General features: G+C 43.6%; 1 pseudogene; it reads right to left on the bottom strand.

The window, feature by feature from the left end:
- Window positions 1–1990: 1990 nt before the first annotated feature.
- The window catches only part of LOC111982675 (cryptochrome-2-like), a 22484-nt pseudogene continuing 6325 nt past the window's right edge, over window positions 1991–18149 (bottom strand).

Here is an 18149-nt window from a genome sequence, read left to right as displayed (position 1 = left end):
TTTACAAAAGAAAGATAAAATGAGTAGCCATGAGAAGTAGAAGAAGAAAGATAAAGAAATGAGTAGCCATGAGGGTAGAGAAGAAAGGTAAAATATAGCCATGAAGAAGTAAAGAAGAAAATAAAATGAGTAGCCATGAGGAGTAGAAGAAGAAATATAAAATGAGTAGCCATGAGGGGTAGAAGAAGAAGATAAATGAGTAGCCATGAGGGTAGAAGAAGAAAGATAAAATGAGTAGCCATGAGGGTAGAAGAAGAATGATAAAAATGAGTAGCCATGAGGAGTAGAAGAAGAAATATAAAATGAGTAGCCATGAGGGTAGAAGGAAATGATAAAATGGAGTAGCCATGAGGTAGAAGAAGAAAGATAAAATGAGTAGCCATGGAGGAGTAGAAGAAGAAAGATAAAATGAGTAGCCATGAGGGAGTAGAAAGAAGAAAGGTTAAAATGAGTAGCCATGAGAGGGTAGAAGAAGAAATGATAAAATGGAGTAGCCATGAGGAGTAGAAGAAGAAAGGTAAAATGAGTAGCCATGAGGGGTAGAAGAAGAAAGGTAAAATGAGTAGCCATGAGGGTAGAAGAGAAAGATAAATGGTATGACAAAGTGACTTGGGTTACAATGGAGAAACACATTGGACGGGTCAGACTGCTGAAACAGATCATGAGATTAGTGTTGACTCATTTGTATGGAGAAGTGACTAGTATTGAAGCAATGATGGAAAGAGAATATCTAAAATATACCAATATTAGTTAGGGAGAAAATATATATAATAATCTCTATACATGTCTTCTTGAATGATACCATGTGATATGAATTACAATTTAATTGCTATATGGAAGATTTGTGCTATTGAAGAGTAATAAAAAATATTTCAATCAGAAATATTGATAGAATTAAGGATAAAGGTTAAGTGTGTAGTTAGTAAAAACAAGATTAAATGAGCTAATGGATCATGTTATACTCAGGTACAAGTAGCCAGATACCTCTATATGGGGACTGGGAACAACAGCACTGTTACAGGCTTTTCACACTACTGACCCGAACTGGACCGAGACCAACCAAGCTGTACTGAGCTGGCCTGGTCATGAACACACCAATTTGATGGCACCATGCTGAAAAGGACAATGTGCTCAGAGCCAGCAGTTTGGGTCGGTACGATTAGTGTTAAAAAGGTCTTTGTTACTGGTCCACACTGCTTCATGGTGTACAGAAAACTGTACAGCACAGATACTCACACCAACAAGTCTGTTTCAACAAGTATGGTGATGGAACATGTAATAAAGTGCTTTATGCAGACTTAAAGTGACAGTTCACCGCCTATATTGTGAGACGTTATTTTGACAAACGAGGAAGTGAGTCAAAATACTCAAAGTGCAAACTGAGGCACATATATAGTATAACCCATTAGGATCCCTTCATACGCTGTGTCAAAGATACAAAGCTGCAGGGTGAGGCTTCCCTAGCCCCAAACCAGTACAGAATATATAACCCACCACACACACACACACACACACACACACACACACACACACACACACACACACACACACACACACACACACACACACACACACACACACACACACACACACACACACACACACACACACACACACACACACACACACACACACACACACCTTGGAGACTGAACTGATCACACTCTTGTCAATATAAAAACGGTTACTGATTGTCTAAATAAAACCCAGCAGGAAAATGTCAGCATGTACTGAGAGAAACAGCTTGATCAACACCTATTAGCACTGAAGCCTTGGTGACAGGTTCATATGGTATTTGGTGGTGGACATCGTTCTACCATTACTGCAGATCTAACTACCAACTGAGGTTTGTTTCGATGCCTGGGTGTTTCTGCAGGTTTTTTATGGCGGCTACTGACAGTCGATGGACCCGCGGACGAGGTGAAACAGGGAATGACGCAGGACTGTGTGTGGAGGGCTCTCCCTCCAATCAGCGTTGAGTCCAGGTGCGTCAACAGTCTGGGAAAAGAAAGATGAGTAGGTGAATACAAAACAGGTTTCCTGATGCAATTCACGGTCAACACTCCAATCTTATCCTCTTCTGTCAAACATCAATGCCTCCCATTTTCTAATTGCATCACCTTTCAACAGAGTATCTGGTAAATCTCTGGTTTTACCAACCTACAATCACCTTAGCACTAGATCAAATGACCCCCTTGGAATCGTAATATTAAGTTCTAATGGGCATTCTGTCAGGTCCGGTTTAATCTAATGTGTGGGTTCTGGTAGATCACACACAGTCTTGCTTTGTGACCACGACCTGTTAATGTTCTCATGTCAAGGCTTGGGACAACAGCTGAAGGTTCTGCCTGATCCAACACCTCCCCAAAGCCCAGTGGTTTAGGAGACAGCCTACTGCTGTAACATCCTTACCGTCTGCTAGTAGAGGACGTCTAAAACATTTACATGATTTTTGTATGGGACTTACTTCTTTTTATGATTCATGGAGGCACAATGCCACTGTTGTTCCACTATTTTGTCAAGAGACCCCTGGGGAAAAAAGTGGTGTTTACGTGTTATTGTTGGGAGCTGTCGGAGCTCCCCACAAGGGCTGAGCTGCAGCAATGGATGGCCCCACTCTGTTAGCTCCAGCAGGTTGAGGCTGCGCCCCTCTTCCCGGGGCGAGGGTCCCGCTGGTGTCCGGTCTTGCTGTCCGGAGTGAGAGGACGAGTCTGGAACCACAAGGGCCTCTGCTGGGTTAGGTGGCTAGGATGCAGTATGCAATACACTCAGCCAGGTTAGTTACAGTTTATGTGGGCTGGGTTCAGATATGAAATGACTGCAGGTTCAGTTACAGTTTAGTGGGCTGGGTTCAGATATGAAATGACTGCAGGTCAGTTACAGTTTAGTGAGCTGGGTTCAGATATGAAATGACTGCAGGTTAGTTACAGTTTAGTGGGCTGGGTTCAGATATGAAATGACTGCAGGTCAGTTACAGTTTAGTGGCTGGGTTCAGATATGAAATGACTGCAGGTTAGTTACAGTTTAGTGGGCTGGGTTCAGATATGAAATGACTGCAGGTCAGTTACAGTTAGTGGGCTGGGTTCAGATATGAAATGACTGCAGGTTAGTTACAGTTTAGTGAGCTAGGTTCAGATATGAAATGACTGCAGGTCAGTTACAGTTTAGTGGGCTGGGTTCAGATATGAAATGACTGCAGGTTAGTTACAGTTTAGTGGGCTGATAAAATTCAAACCGGACCGTGGGAGGTTTGAATAAAAAAATMGAATAATCATTGGGGTCCTGATTAGCGCAGCGGTCTAAGGCACTGCATCACAGTGCTACAGGCGTAACTACGTCCGCGTTAGGGGATTGTTTGGCCAGCCGGGATGTCATTGTCCCATCGTGCTCTAGCGACTCCTGTGGCGGGCTGGGCGTATGCGCGCTGACTCGGTCGCTAGTTGGATGGCGTTTCCTCTGACACATTGGTGCGGCTGGCATCCGGGTTAAGCGGGCAGTGTGTCAAGAAGCAGTGTGGCTTGGCAGGGTCTTGTTTCGGAGGATGCATGGCTCTCGACCTTCGCCTCTCCTGAGATTTGTAGAGATGGGACAAGACTAACTACCAATTGGATATCACAAAATTGGGGAGAAAAAGGGGTAGAAATTGTTTTATTCGAGGCCACTCTTGAACGTCTAAAATGCGATATAAAGTATAGAGAAATTATAATGGGCCTTGATATTGCAATGGGCCTTGATATTTTCAAATAACTTCCCTTTCTCGCAAATTGATTTGGACAAACACATCTGTGCGGCCCTCCGTTGGATTTATAAATCCCGATGTGGTCCTTGACGCATCAAAAAGTTTGCCTACCCCGTCTAAGCAAAGCAGAGATGTTACACAGAACAGCCATCAGGTGGCAGCACATACATCCCAAAGCTTTTACACTCACGTCACAATCACAACCCACTTTCAAAGCTCACATTTTAGAAGAGGTCATTATATAAATAATTACATCAAATTGTTTCATAATTCTAATAACGGTTATCCAGGTCTTCTACATTGCGTGTAACGTTTGAGCATCGGGGAAACAGCAGTTCAAGCCCAGACACTAATAATCAAATCACACATCTTAGTCACTGGTCAGGTTCCAGTCTGACTACAATGCAGACTGGATAGGTATTTAACATATCAGCTAACCACATCATATGATGTAACAATCTGGTGCCCCGACTACACAGTCGATGACGTTGCACACAACCATTGGTTGATGCAATGCACTGCCTGGGCATGTAGTCGGACAGGAAGTAGTCGAACAGTGTTTGTAGCGACACGACGATGTCACATGATGACATCACAGGACGGCGAGACTAAACATGATCAGGTGACTTACCGTTGACGTTGCCGTGAGTCTGTGAGCTGTCAGTCATTAGTGCCGACTCCACTTCCTCCTGGATTGTGGAGACGGAGCCAAGTAAACCTGAGAGAGAGAAGGGTACATTAACATAACCAACTCACAAATAGAAACTGCACAAATATACAAGAAAGGGGTAATGTTCAGTCCCTCCTAAAACCTGGCCTACAGTGTTCCTGGCGTCTGGCACCTTGGCTACCTTACAACCCTCACCCCTATCTGTGACTGAGTGTGTGTGTGTGAACTCACTGAGACCCTTGTAGCTGGACAGCGTGTTGTAGACCGGCTTCATCATATGTTGAGCATGGGTCTGGGGTAGTCCATCCCCACCACACAGTTAGTGGCCTTTTGCACCGAGTCGGGGGCCGTCCACGGCTCGTGGATGTACCGGTTAGGGTAGTCCTTCAGCTTGGGTATATACCTCCTGAAATGACATCATACACAACATGGGCAATTCTAGTTCCACCCACAAAACACCCATCATCATCATTGGTGCAGCTTTGACCCTGTTAACACAGCCACAAGAGGGGATGATGGGAAATAATGTTACTGACAGAGTTACTTCTAGAATTGATCCTTGGTAATAATATAAACAATGTTACTTCTAGAATAGATCCTTGGTAATAATATAAACAATGTTACTGACAGAGTTACTTCTAGAATAGATCCTTGGTAATAATATAAACAATGTTACTTCTAGAATAGATCCTTGGTAATAATAAAACAATGTTACTGACAGAGTTACTTCTAGAATAGATCCTTGGTAATAATATAAAACATGGCTGAATCAGAGAAGCGCGACTGAGTCTTGACGCGCACACACACACACACATTAATGTTGGATGTTGCATGAGGGCTAAAGCTGACTGTTACGCTACCAGCCATGTAATACATGACGTTACACAACCAAAAACTAGCTCAAGGGGAGAGCAATGCAACACAGAGCAATTCATATCACCGCCTGTCAGTCGACCGATGGAAAAATATCGAGCCGTCAAAAAGTTTCCCAACCAGGTGAATCTGACTGACGGCAGCTCTGCTCGGGTGTTCAACGAGAGATCGGTCTCCATTGTGATATGAATCTGTCAAGTACACTACTGTAGAGGGGCCTGTGTGGATTGGACAGCCTGTGTGTGCGCTCTGTGTGTACCTAATGTAGTCTCCGCTGGGGTCAGTCCTCCGGCCGAAGCCTACAGGACAGTAGCAGTGGAAGAACTGCTGGAAGAAGGAGCTGCAGGAGAGCCACCTCCAGCTGCCTGCGTTCACACTCCAGTCTGCATCCAGGAGCAGCTCCTCAAACACCTGCAATACATCACATATAGAAATATAACACTATTCAACCAGTCACCTGGTTGTCCAGAAGGGATACAGCTTTGTCAAAATGGACTCTTCTAGCAGGTAAGGGAGAATTAGGTTAAGGTTAGGAGAATTAGGTTAAGGTTAGGAGAATTAGGTTAAGGTTAGGAAAAGGGTAAGGGTTAGCTAAAATGCAAAACATTTCAACTTTGACATCAATTTGACAAAAGCCGTATCCCATCTAGACGTGACCCAGTCACCTAGGCCTAAACCAATGCTCAAACACAAAAAGCACCACACCACACACCACACACACACACACAAACACACACACACAACACACAACACACACACACACACACACACACACAACACCCACACACACACACACACACACACACACAACACCACCACACAGAACACACAGACACACAGACACACCCCTCCTCAACACTTGTAACAAATAGAGATACATTATTAAAGTTAGAGTACTTAACTGAAACAATAACAAAGCGGTCACCACGCCTCTTTTTTGGTAAAAAATAATCGAAAATGAGAACTAGTTTGTATTGGACAAATTCAGGTAGGTCCCTCCCCGTTTGGTTCCTAATGAAGATACCCCAGTAATGAGCAGATAGAGAGAGATAGACCCTCATCTGAGAGTCTGGTTAGATGGTGAAAACTAACCCTCCTCTGGGAGTCTTTGGGTGTGCAGGTCTTTGCTGCAGCCCTGCTCTAACACACAGCTAATCATCATCATCAGATTACGACAGATTTCTACCTTGTCAGCTCAGGGATTCGATCTTGCAACCTTTCGGTTACAAGTCCAACGCTCTAATTACTAGGCTACCAGTCCGATGTGTGGTGGACCAACCTTCACATGTGACTAGCCATGATGGCAAATGAGCTATACCTCTATGTGTGTCTACAAAAACATARTGTAGGTTGATCATAAGGAAAAGTACTTGAAGAAGCATCCACACTAACTTCATCTTCAGTGTTTGTGATAGAGGTGGCCAGGGAGCCTTGGCTGACTGGTCACTATGCCAGGCCTGGATACACCCAGATCAGGTGACTCACCTTTTTGTCCATATGATTGTTCAGTCTCTCCAGTGCCTCAGTCTCCCCTCCCCTCCACGCAGCAGGACCCAAGCCATGATTCTTAAAACCTGCCTGATAAAAAAAAAGTCTAATTAATTCCATTCAAAATCAAACCGATTTATCATCACTAGCAGATGATGTTGAGAGATACCAACACACACACACACACGTCCCTCACCTAGTTCATCGAGGGAGGGCACTCCGTAACGCTCATCGTGATTGGCCGCGATACCTGTCTGGCAGCAGTCCATCTGTTGTCGGGTGACAGTGGGGAGGGGCTTCATGGGCAGCTCCAGCCGCTGGACGATGGCCTGGAAGCGCTTGAAGGTCAGCGAGGGCATGTCGTTGTTCATCTCAATGATCCTAGAACAGAGAAACCACAGCTGTTCACTAACCAGGTCGTATTCATTAGTTACTGTACCCAATGGAAGAAAATGGACTGAAACAGGGAGGGACTACCTGAACTTTTCGTTGCAGAAGTTTTGCTACAGTGTGCTATAATGAATATTAATGGGAGGTACTGCTTCATTGCTCTGAGCTGCTGATATAACTTTTTCAAAGKAAAGCCCTCGTCTGAATTAGATTTTTTCKGATCCGTTTTTGCCTCTAAGATTTTTAACAAAAGGCCACATCCTGGATTCATAAGGAGGGGGACAGACCAGAGTCTGTTCCCGTAAGGAGGGGGACAGACCAGAGTCTGTTCCCGTAAGGAGGGGGACAGACCAGAGTCTGTTGCCGTAAGGAGGGGGACAGACCAGATCTGTTCCGTAAGGAGGGGGACAGACCAGAATCTGTTCCCGTAAGAGGAGGGGACAGACCAGAGTCTGTTCCCGTAAGGAGGGGGACAGACCAGAGTCTGTTCCAGTCCTTTTCCCCAAAATGTACAGTACAGTCAAAAGTTTGGACACCTACTCATTCCAGGGTTCTTCTTATTTTTTACTGTTTTCTACATTGTAGAGTAATAGTGAATACATCAAACTATGTATTCATGTAGTACCCAAAGAAAGTGTTAAACAAATTTAAATATATTTTAGATTTTAGATTCTTCAAAAGTAGCCACCCTTTGCGTTGATGACAGCTTTTCCAACAGTCTTGAAGGAGTTCCCACAAGGAGTTCCCACACTTGCTGTTTTCCTTCACTCTGCGGTCACCTCATCCCAAACCATCTAAATTGGGTTGAGGTCGGGTGATTGTGGAGGTCAGGTCATCTGATGCAGCACTCCATCACTCTCCTTCTTGGGTAAAATAGCCCTTACACAGCCTGGAGTGTTGTTGGGTTATTGTCCTGTTGAAAAACAAATGATAGTCCCACTAAGCGCAAACCAGATGGGATGGCGTACCGCTGCAGAATGCTGTGGTAGCCATACTGGTTAAGTGTGTCATGAATTCTAAATAAATCACCAACAGTGTCACCAGCAAAGCACCCCCAACATGACATCTCCTCTCCATGCTTCACGGTGGGAGCCACACATGCGGAGATCATCCGGTCACCTACTCTGTCTCACAAAATCTCAATTTGGACTCCTCAGACCAAAGGACAGATTTCCACCGGTCTAATGTCCATTGCTCATGTTTCTTTGCCCAAGCAAGTCTCTTCTTATTATTGGTCCTTTAGTAGTGGTTTCTTTTACAGAAATTCAACCATGAAGGCTGATTCACACAGTCTCCACTGAATAGTTGATGTTGAGATGTGTCTTGTTACTTGAACTCCATGAAGCATTTATTTGGGCTGAAATCTGAGGTGCAGTTAATTATAATAAACTTATCCTCTGCAGCAGAGGTAACTCTGGGTCTTCCTTTCCTGTGGCGGTCCTCATGAGAGCCAGTTTCATCATCGCGTTTGATGGTTTTTGCGACTGCAATTGAAGAAACTTTCAAACTTCTTGAAATGTTTCAGATTGACTGACTGACCTTCATGTCTTAAAGTAATGGACTGTCGTTTCTCTTTGCTTATTTGAGCTGTTCTTGCCATAATATGGAATTGGTCTTTTACCAAATAGGGACATCTGTATACCAACCCGTCCACAACTGATAGGCTCACACGCATTAAAGGAGGAAAGAAATTCCGCAAATTAACTTTCAACAAGGCACACCTGTTAATTGAAATGCATTCCAGGTGACTACCTTGTTGAGCTGGTTGAGAGGATTCCAAGAGTGTGCAAAGCTGTCATCAAGGCAATGGGTGGTTACTTGGAAGAATCTCATATCAAAAATATATTTTGATTTGTTTAACACTTTTTTGGTTACTACATGATTCCATGTGTTATTTCATAGTTTTGATGTCTACACAATTATTCTACAATGTAGAAAATAGTAAAAATAAATAAAAACCCTGGAATGAGTAGGTGTGCCCATACTTTTGACTGGTACTGTAGATAAACAGTCATTTTAAGAGTATTTCCTGGCATCTGGCATCTCAGCCCCTGCCACGTCTTCATTCCTTCACAGAGCCACAATGGCAGCCAAGAGTTATAATGAAACCCAGAGGGAACCTTTTGTAAACAGACAGTCCTGTTCTGAGGACAGGAAGTTTGGCGGAGGGAATCAAGCGTGCACACAGACACACAYAGGAGAGGRAAACGTTTTGAATCAATTTGTTGTTTACCTCAGTACAACAGATGCAGCATGTGCTGTGCCAGCGTGTAATCACAGTTAATACCAAAGTCTGCATCACTGAAGGTCACAGTTTTTTAATTAGCCCAGCGGCACGGCTGCAGTAGCAGACTAGCATTTACAAGTCAACATARTTCARGACATTCAGATTACTAATAGCTGTGCCTGTGACATCTAAAAAGCTTACMRAGGAAATGTAATCCTGGTAATCTATTGTAGGTGTTTTGGGGGGACTCGGATGGCTTGTAGGCTTTCTGCAAGGTACGTGATGAATGACTGATGTTCTGGGACTCGAACAGGAAAAAAAATACTTTTGAAAAACGGCAGTTTGAGCAGTGTGTATTTATGAGGGCCTTTGCATGGTCAATCAGATGTCTTCAATGGCTGTGCAGCATTTACTGTGACAGGGCTCTGCAAAAGTCAGGACATTCATACTTCCTGGGCATCGCTGAGCAGCGCAGAGCTGTTGTGAAGGATGTTGTCAAGGAAGTGAGTTTGTTTATACAGGACCTGCCACCCTCACCTACCGTCAACCAATCATGTCAATGCGGAGCTATACAGGAGCTCTCTACATTGTTACAACATTTGGGAGGTGTAAGGCATGTGGTATGGAACTAGATTGGGCCTTTGCATGCCTCCGGAGGCTCCACCATTGTGTCAAACGATCCATAGTACGGCGCCTCTGATCACATTTTCAGATCGAGCATAAATTGGCTCTTAAGAAGTCCAAACCTAGACTGTGTTTAATATAATGGAGGAGGGAGGATCAACCTTTACTGCCGCAGCCCTTATACAAAAGTATCAGTAATGCAGGCTGGCTCTACCCCTCCCTTCTCCATTATATTAAACACAGTCTTAACCGTTATAAATGAGAAGCTTTGGAGTTCTTAAGAGCCAATTTATGCTCGATCTGATGAGAGAGAGAGCGAAAGACTCAAATGCAGAGAATGGAGAAAGAGAGCAATGGAATTCATCAGATATACAGAGCAGAGAAAACCTCAGACTAAACCAATCTTTTTCAGAAGTCCTATTGCAGTAAGAAAAACTGACTGAAAGATATTGGGCTATAGATAGATAGAGCAGGAACACTGTGCACCGCTCTAACAGGACGAGCCGCCTTGTCTGGCGCTAGGCAGGCACATGCTGTCCACCATGGCTGACTGCTGCAGAGCTCCCCTCAGCACATGTTGTGTAGTGTGACAGTGTCATCATCTCTCACAACCAGTAAGGGGAGATTATCAGGCTGGGTATGAGACTGTGTAATTGACAGTGTGTGTGCGCTTGTTCTGGACCAACAGGGAAGACAAAAGACGTCATGCGAGGGTTGACTTTGTTGTTGCAGTGGGCAGGGTCTCCCTTCACGTCAACAAGAGAAGTACAACTTCCCCTCTCCCTACATCTTCTCTCATCTAGCATTTCCCATTAGGACTGGGAATTGCCATGGATCTCACGATATTATCACGATATTTAAGTGCTGTTATGAATGTATTGCTATTCTCACGACTCTATATGTATTGTGATTCGAATACTACGCTTTTATGTTCCAAACATATTGCTCACTATATGTCTGCTGCAGAGAGACCAGAGAGAGCATGATAAAACAAAATTGGCTCACAATTAAGATGGAAAACAAGTGGTAGGATTAAAAATACCAGAGTTTTGGCACAGGTACAGCTAACTAGCGCTAGCTAATGCTACCTACAGCAGCAAAGAAACATTTTTTTATAATATTCAGCTCCAGTCAAAAGTTTGGACACACCTACTCATTCCAGGGTTTTTCTTTATTGTTTTTTACATTGCAGAATAATAGTGAAGACATCAAAACTATGAAATACACATATGGAATCATGTAGTAACTTTTTTTTCTTTTTTTAACAAATCCAAATATATTTTATATTTCAGATTCTTCAAAGTAGCCACCCTTTGCCTTGATGACAGCTTTGCACACTCTTGGCTTTCTCTCAGCCATGCAAGGGTGGCTACTTTGAAGAATCTGAAATCTACAATATATATTGATTTGTTTAAAAAAAATGGTTACTACATGATTCCATATGTGTTATTTCATAGTTGTGATTTCTTCACTATTATTCTACAATGTAGAAAATAGTATTTTTTTTAAAATAAAGAAAAACCCTGGAATGAGTTGGTGTGTCCAAACTGTTGACTAGTACTGTAGGTAGCATTAGCACTAGTTACATTATAGCTAGTTACTTTAAAATGCATATATTATAACAAATCCTCCACATACAGCACCCCATAATGAAAGTGAAAACAAATTACTAGACATTTTTGCAAATTTATAAAAATGTAAATACAGAAATACCTTTTTGACATAAAGTACTCAGACCCTTTGCAATGAGACTCGAAATTGAGCTCAGGTGCATTCTGTTTCCATTGATCATCCTTGGAGATGTTTCTAATAACTTGATTGGAGTTCACCTGTGGTAAATTCAATTGATTGGACATGAATTGGAAAGGCACACACCTGTCTATACAAGGTCATACAGTTGACAGTGCATGTCAGAGCAAAAACCACACCATGAGGTCGAAGGAATTATCCRTAGAGCTCCAAGACAGGATTGTGTCGAGGCACAGATCTGAGAAAGGCTACCAAAACATGTCTGCAGCATTGAAGGTCCCCAAGAACACAGTAGCCTCCATCATTCTTAAATGGAAGAAGTTTGGAACCACCAAGACTCTTCCTAGAGCTGGCCGCCTGGCCCTACTGAGCAATCGGAGAAGGGCCTTCGTCAGGGAGGTGACCAAGAACCCGATGGTCACTCTGACAGAGCTCTAGAGTTCCTCTGTGGCGATAGGAAACCTTCCAGAAGGACAACCATCGATGCAGCACTCCACCAATCAAAGGCACATGGCGGCCGGCTTGGAGTTTGCCAAAAGGCACCTAAAGACTCTCAGACCATGAGAAACAAGATTCTCTGGTCTGATGAAACCAAGATTGAACTCTTTGGCCTGAATCATAACGTCTGGAGGAAACCTGGCACCATCCCTACAGTGAAGCATGGTGGTGGCAGCACCATGCTGTGGGGAGACTCGTCAGGATCGAGGCAAAGATGAACGGAGAAAAGTACAGAGAGATCCTTAACGAAAACCTGCTCCAGACCGCTCAGAACCTCAGACTGGGGCGAATGTTCACCTTCTAACAGGACAACTACCCTAAGCACACATCCAAAGACAACCCAGGAGTGGCTTTGGGACAAGTCTCTGAATGTCCTTGAGTGGCCCAGCCAGAGCCCGGACTTGAAGCCTATCTAACATCTCTGGAAGACCTGAAAATAGCTGTGCAGCGACGCTCCCCATCCAACCTGACAGAGATTGAGAGACACTGCAAGGAAAAATGGGAGAAACTCCCCGAATACAGGTCTGCCAAGCTTGTAGTATCATACCCAAGAAGACTCGAGGCTGTAATCGCTGCCAAAAGTGCTTCAACAAAGTACTGAGTAAAGGGTCTGAATACTTATGTAAATGTGATATTTCCATTTCTAAAACCTGTTTTTGTTTGTTATTATGGGTATTGTCTGTAGATTGATGAGGGGAAAAAAATTTTTATCTATTTTAGAATAAGGCTGTAACACAACAAAATGTGGAAAAAGTCAGGGGTCTGAATACTTCCCAATACTGTAACTACAATTTCTTCCCCATCAACATTTCCTATAGTACTCTTCCTCCTCGCTCTTCCTTCTCTCCACCAGACCCACTATCAGCCTGAATCTCCCCTCATCACCAGACCCAACCCAATACGGGTGTGCAAAGCTCTTATACACTTACCCAGAAAGACTCCAAAGGTGATTCTAACATGTATTGACTCAGGGGTATGAATACTTATGTAAATGCCCATGTCATATCGCCGACACCGGTTGGACTTACTCTCATGTGGCAGTATGCATCTCTGAGAGAAACATGCCACTCCACTCAACCATTCAGACACACACTGTTTTTTTTTAGTCACAATCCACTGGAGACACTGGAGGCAACAGAGATGTCAATACAAAAGACTTGCCTGCAATTCAGACCTTGTCAGCTTGTATTGCATCCATCTTTTCTCAGTAGAAGGAAACGCGATACCAGCAGATAGAGCTCCCAGGAAATGATGCAGTGAGGARCACAGCTGTGCAAAACTGTCAAAGWCACTCAATTAGGCCAACTGTTACTTTTACAAACTCCATCCCAAAGAMGTGAACAGAGTCAATCAGACATATTAWAGGGCATTTCTATCCCTGTAGTTSTCTGTTTTGGCTTGGATAAATGCTGAGGCGATATTCGTTAACTCTGTCCTGCATTTCAAAGTGCCAGACCAATAATTAATATTGATCTGTGTTTATAAACATCAACAACAAAATGGCAGACCTCGTTGGAGGCAAACACCACTACAGACAAACAGTCAACTAATATCAGATGAGAGCAGCCCCTCCAGACGGCACGGGTGGATTAAGATGCTCCTAAACACTGATCTGAGGTCAGTCTAGCATTCCCCTCCAAATTGTTACAGTTAAGTTGCGGGGATGGTAAGCTGATCCTAGATCTGTGTCTAATGGGGAACTTCAACCCAGAGCTCTGCCACTAAGCAAGCTGGTGGTGCGGTGCTAAGTGGTGGCATGAGGAGATAAAATGAACTCTGACCTGGCCAGTTTGKAGAGTGTGTGGGAATTTCTGACGCGGGTCTCCACGCCAAAGTCCTGTGCCATCTTCAGGATGGTGGCATCGCGCTCTGTCCCATAGGGCTCTGAGTCGTACTCGAAGGTCAGCCGGGTGACATTCCACTCCTGGAGGGGGAAAGTGGGGTAATTTCGGTGGTGGGGTAGAGAGTGGTCTTAGATCAGGTGTTTTCTGTAATGACCTTAGTGCTCACTGTTTTACAGCCTGTGTTCGTAATGGCTGCTCAGTGAAATGACCTGTCCTGATTTGTCATAGACGCTTGCTAAAAAACTTTAATGAGCAAGCCTTCCTTCATGAACTGGCCTCTGTAAAATGGTATGGAATCAGCTTGATACCCTTTGTTGAAGACGCTTGGACCTTCTTTTTTGATCTTTTCAGTGGTATTGATAACAGACACGCCCCCATAAAGAAAATGAGAGTTAAAAACAGGTTCAGCCCCTGGTTCGACTGATCTTGCAGAGTTACTCCACCTCAAGAAATGCATTTGGCGAAATGCTCGGCACACGCACACTCAAGCTGACTGGCTAACGTTCAGGCAAATTAGAAATAAGTGCATTCAAGCTATCCGTAAGGCCAAGGTTAGTTACTTTAAGGAGCAGTTCTCTCTCTGTGGGTCTAACCCCAAGAAGTTCTGGAAAACGGTTAAAGACCTGGAGAATAAACCCTCCTCCTCACAGCTGCCCATGTCCCTTAATGTTGATGATGTGGTTGTTACTGACAAGAAGCACATGGCTGAGCTCTTTAATCACCACTTCATTAAGTCAGGATTCCTATTTGACTCAGCCATGCCTCCTTGCCCGTCTAACATTTCCTCATCTCCCACCCCTTCTAATGTGACTATCCCTGATGCTTCTCTCTCTTTTGCCTCTGACCCACAACAAAGTTTCTCCCTGCAGGCAGTCACTGAGTCCGAGGTGCTAAAGGAGCTCCTGAAACTTGACCCCAAAAAAACATCTGGGTCAGATGGTTTAGATCCTTTCCTCTTTAAGGTTGCTGCCTCTATCATCGCCAAGCCTATCTCCGACCTTTTTAACCTGTCTCTCCTTTCTTGGGAGGTTCCCATTGCTTGGAAGGCAGCCACAGTTTGTCCTTTATTTAAAGGGGGAGATCAAGCTGATCTTAACTGTTATATGCCTATTTCTATTTTGCCCTGTTCCTCAAAAGTGTTGGAAAAACTTGTCAACAATCAACAAACTGGCTTTCTTGATGTCTATATTATTCTCTCGGGTATGCAATCTGGTTTCCGCTCAGGTTAYGGATGTGTCACTGCAAACTTAAAGGTCCTCAATGATGTCACCATTGCCCTTGATTCTAAGCAATATTGTGCTGCTATTTTTATTGACTTGGYCAAAGCTTTTGATACGGTAGACCATTCCATTCTTGTGGGCCGGCTAAGGAGTATTGGTGTCTCTGATGGGTCTTTGGCCTGGTTTGCTAACTACCTCTCTCAAAGAGTGCAGTGTATAAAGTCAGAAAATCTGCTGTCTCAGCCACTGCCTGTCACCAAGGGAGTTCCCCAAGGCTCAATCCTAGGCCCCACGCTCTTTTCAATTTACATCAACAACATAGCTCAGGCAGTAGGAAGTTCTCTCATCCATTTATATGCAGATGATACAGTCTTATACTCAGCTGGCCCCTCCCCGGATGTTGTGCTAAATGCTCTACAACAAAGCTTTCTTAGTGTCCAACAAGCTTTCTCTACCCTTAACCTTGTTCTGAACACCTCCAAAACAAAGGTCATGTGGTTTGGTAAGAAGAATGCCCCGCTTCCCACAGGTGTGATTACTACCTCTGAGGGTTTAGAGCTTCAGGTAGTCACCTCATACAGGTACTTGGGAGTATGGCTTGACGGTGCACTGTCCTTCTCTCAGCACATATCAATGCTGCAGGCTAAAGTTAAATCTATACTTTGTTTCCTCTATCGAATGCACTCCTCTTTCACCCCAGCTGCCAAACTAACCCTGATTCAGATGACCAKCCTACCCATGCTAGATTACGGAGACATAATTTATAGATCGGCAGGTAAGGGTGCTCTCGAGTGTCTAGACGTTCTTTAACATTCGGCCATCAGTTTTGCCTAGAACAGTAACTAAGGTAGTGGGGACTGTTTTTAACAGTCTGATAGCCTGGAGATAGAGCTGTTAACAGTCTCTCGGTCCCAGCTTTGATGTACCCGCACACAACTGTAATGAGTGTGTGTAGTGTAGTGAGTGTAGTTGTTGTGTGTGTGTGTGTGTGTGTGTGTGTGTGTGTGTGTGTGTGTGTGTGTGTGTGTGTGTGTGTGTGTGTGTGTGTGTGTGTGTGTGTGTGTGTGTGTGTGTGTGTGTGTGTGTGTGTGGTGTGTGTGGTGTGTTGTGTGTATGTCGTGTGTTGCCTGTGGGTGTGTTTGTGCGCTTGTACCACGACGAGCCCCGAGTTACTGCTTTGCTAATTCATGCCCTTTCAAAAACAGGTCAATGACCGTACCGGAATATTTTATGCAAATATGCGTCTGAATAAAATGCTGAAAACCCCCACCTAGACTAGGAGCATCACCAACATTTATCCATTAACTATTGAGTCAGAACCCCGATCCTGACTACTGCAACAGTGGCGTCTGTCTGGGTGTTACCAGGTAGCGGTTCACAGAAGGCACGCACAAACACAACTGCCTTGTAATTCAACWAATTTGGACTGACATGGTTGTGTATCATATCAACACTAACGGCGTTGCCCAGGTGCACAGTGAGGGCAAGAAAGTGTACATGACTTACAGCAGRCAGCCTGTGCCCTTTATTTAGAGTTTAATACCATTGCATCTGGGTATCATAAGCAATCTGACATATTGAAGTGGTGTGTGAACTCATTACCAAAGCAGTTAGAGAGGCTATAGCTCAGCGAGCAAGTGCAGCGCTGCGAATGAGACAAAGGGCGATGTGGAGATCTGTGTATGTGTCTGAGTGCTTTTCAGCCTATCTACACATACCAMATTTGTCATCCTAGCTGATTTGGTCATTCATTTGACATTTCCTCACCTTGAAAAGTCTTGGAAAGACATCTGTGGGCTGGCCTCGTACTACGAATAGCCTCGAGTGTAGTTTCCGCAGGCTTGTGTCTAGGTCCTCCAAGGCTTCCAGTAGAAATCTGCATGAGAAGGGTAAGGTGACAGRTGTKAACTTAACAGAAGTGTAGTTCTTATCAGTATGAGAGTTTGTTTCCTCCTTACCRACRGACATTTTGATGTGATGTTCTTCTGTACAGTTAGAAAGTTAAGCAACATGTAGAAGAATGAAYGAACATGACATGGGYTAACTCTGCTAACTCGTGTCTATTTTCAAAATATAAAGCCATGRACATTATCAACTTCATAGTTAAGAACACTATAACAATATAGAAGAGAAGGAAACGTATTCTACATGAACCAGTATCACTCCCTACAAACACAACCTTCTGGAACAATCCTTGGAGAGCTTTTCACAATTCACTGATMAATTGGTCCACATGGAAAACTAAAAGGCAYAGAAAACATAACGTGGTAACAGAATATACATGTATTTCAAAAAGTCATTTTGGACTGACCAATGCAGATAGTTTCAAATACATGCAACTTACAAATCACGAAATGTTGATTCGATCAGAGCAAGCTTGGGGAAATGTTGATTGGGACCCACTTGCCGTTGTGTTGTAGATTTTGTGAATTTTGTTTGGTCTTGTATAATCCATTCTATACATTAGTTTATACGGATGAAGTTACATTTTGTTTACATTTTGTTTAATTAGTTATGCTTCAACTTTCCCTCCATCTTGTGCCAACTGTCAGTTGTTTTTAAATCTTGGTTCCAATAGTTTATATATTTTTCTAAGAGATAGTCAGTAGGATATGCTCTCTGGAAGGTTTTGTATTAGCTTTACCTATAATATCAACATCCTTTTCTGACTCAAATAACATTCCCCAAGCTTGCTCTTGATCGAATTCAACATTTCCCCAAGCTTGCTCTATCGAATTCAACATTCCCAAGCTGGATCAAAATCCATTTCCCCGCTTTCTGATCGAATTCAGACATTCCCCAAGCTTGCTTTGAATCTCTCTCTGGT

This window comes from Salvelinus sp. IW2-2015, linkage group LG22 (genome assembly GCF_002910315.2).
Source record: "Salvelinus sp. IW2-2015 linkage group LG22, ASM291031v2, whole genome shotgun sequence".
In the NCBI taxonomy this organism is placed as follows: domain Eukaryota; kingdom Metazoa; phylum Chordata; class Actinopteri; order Salmoniformes; family Salmonidae; genus Salvelinus; species Salvelinus sp. IW2-2015.
This window is presented reverse-complemented; position numbering and strand designations above follow the sequence as displayed.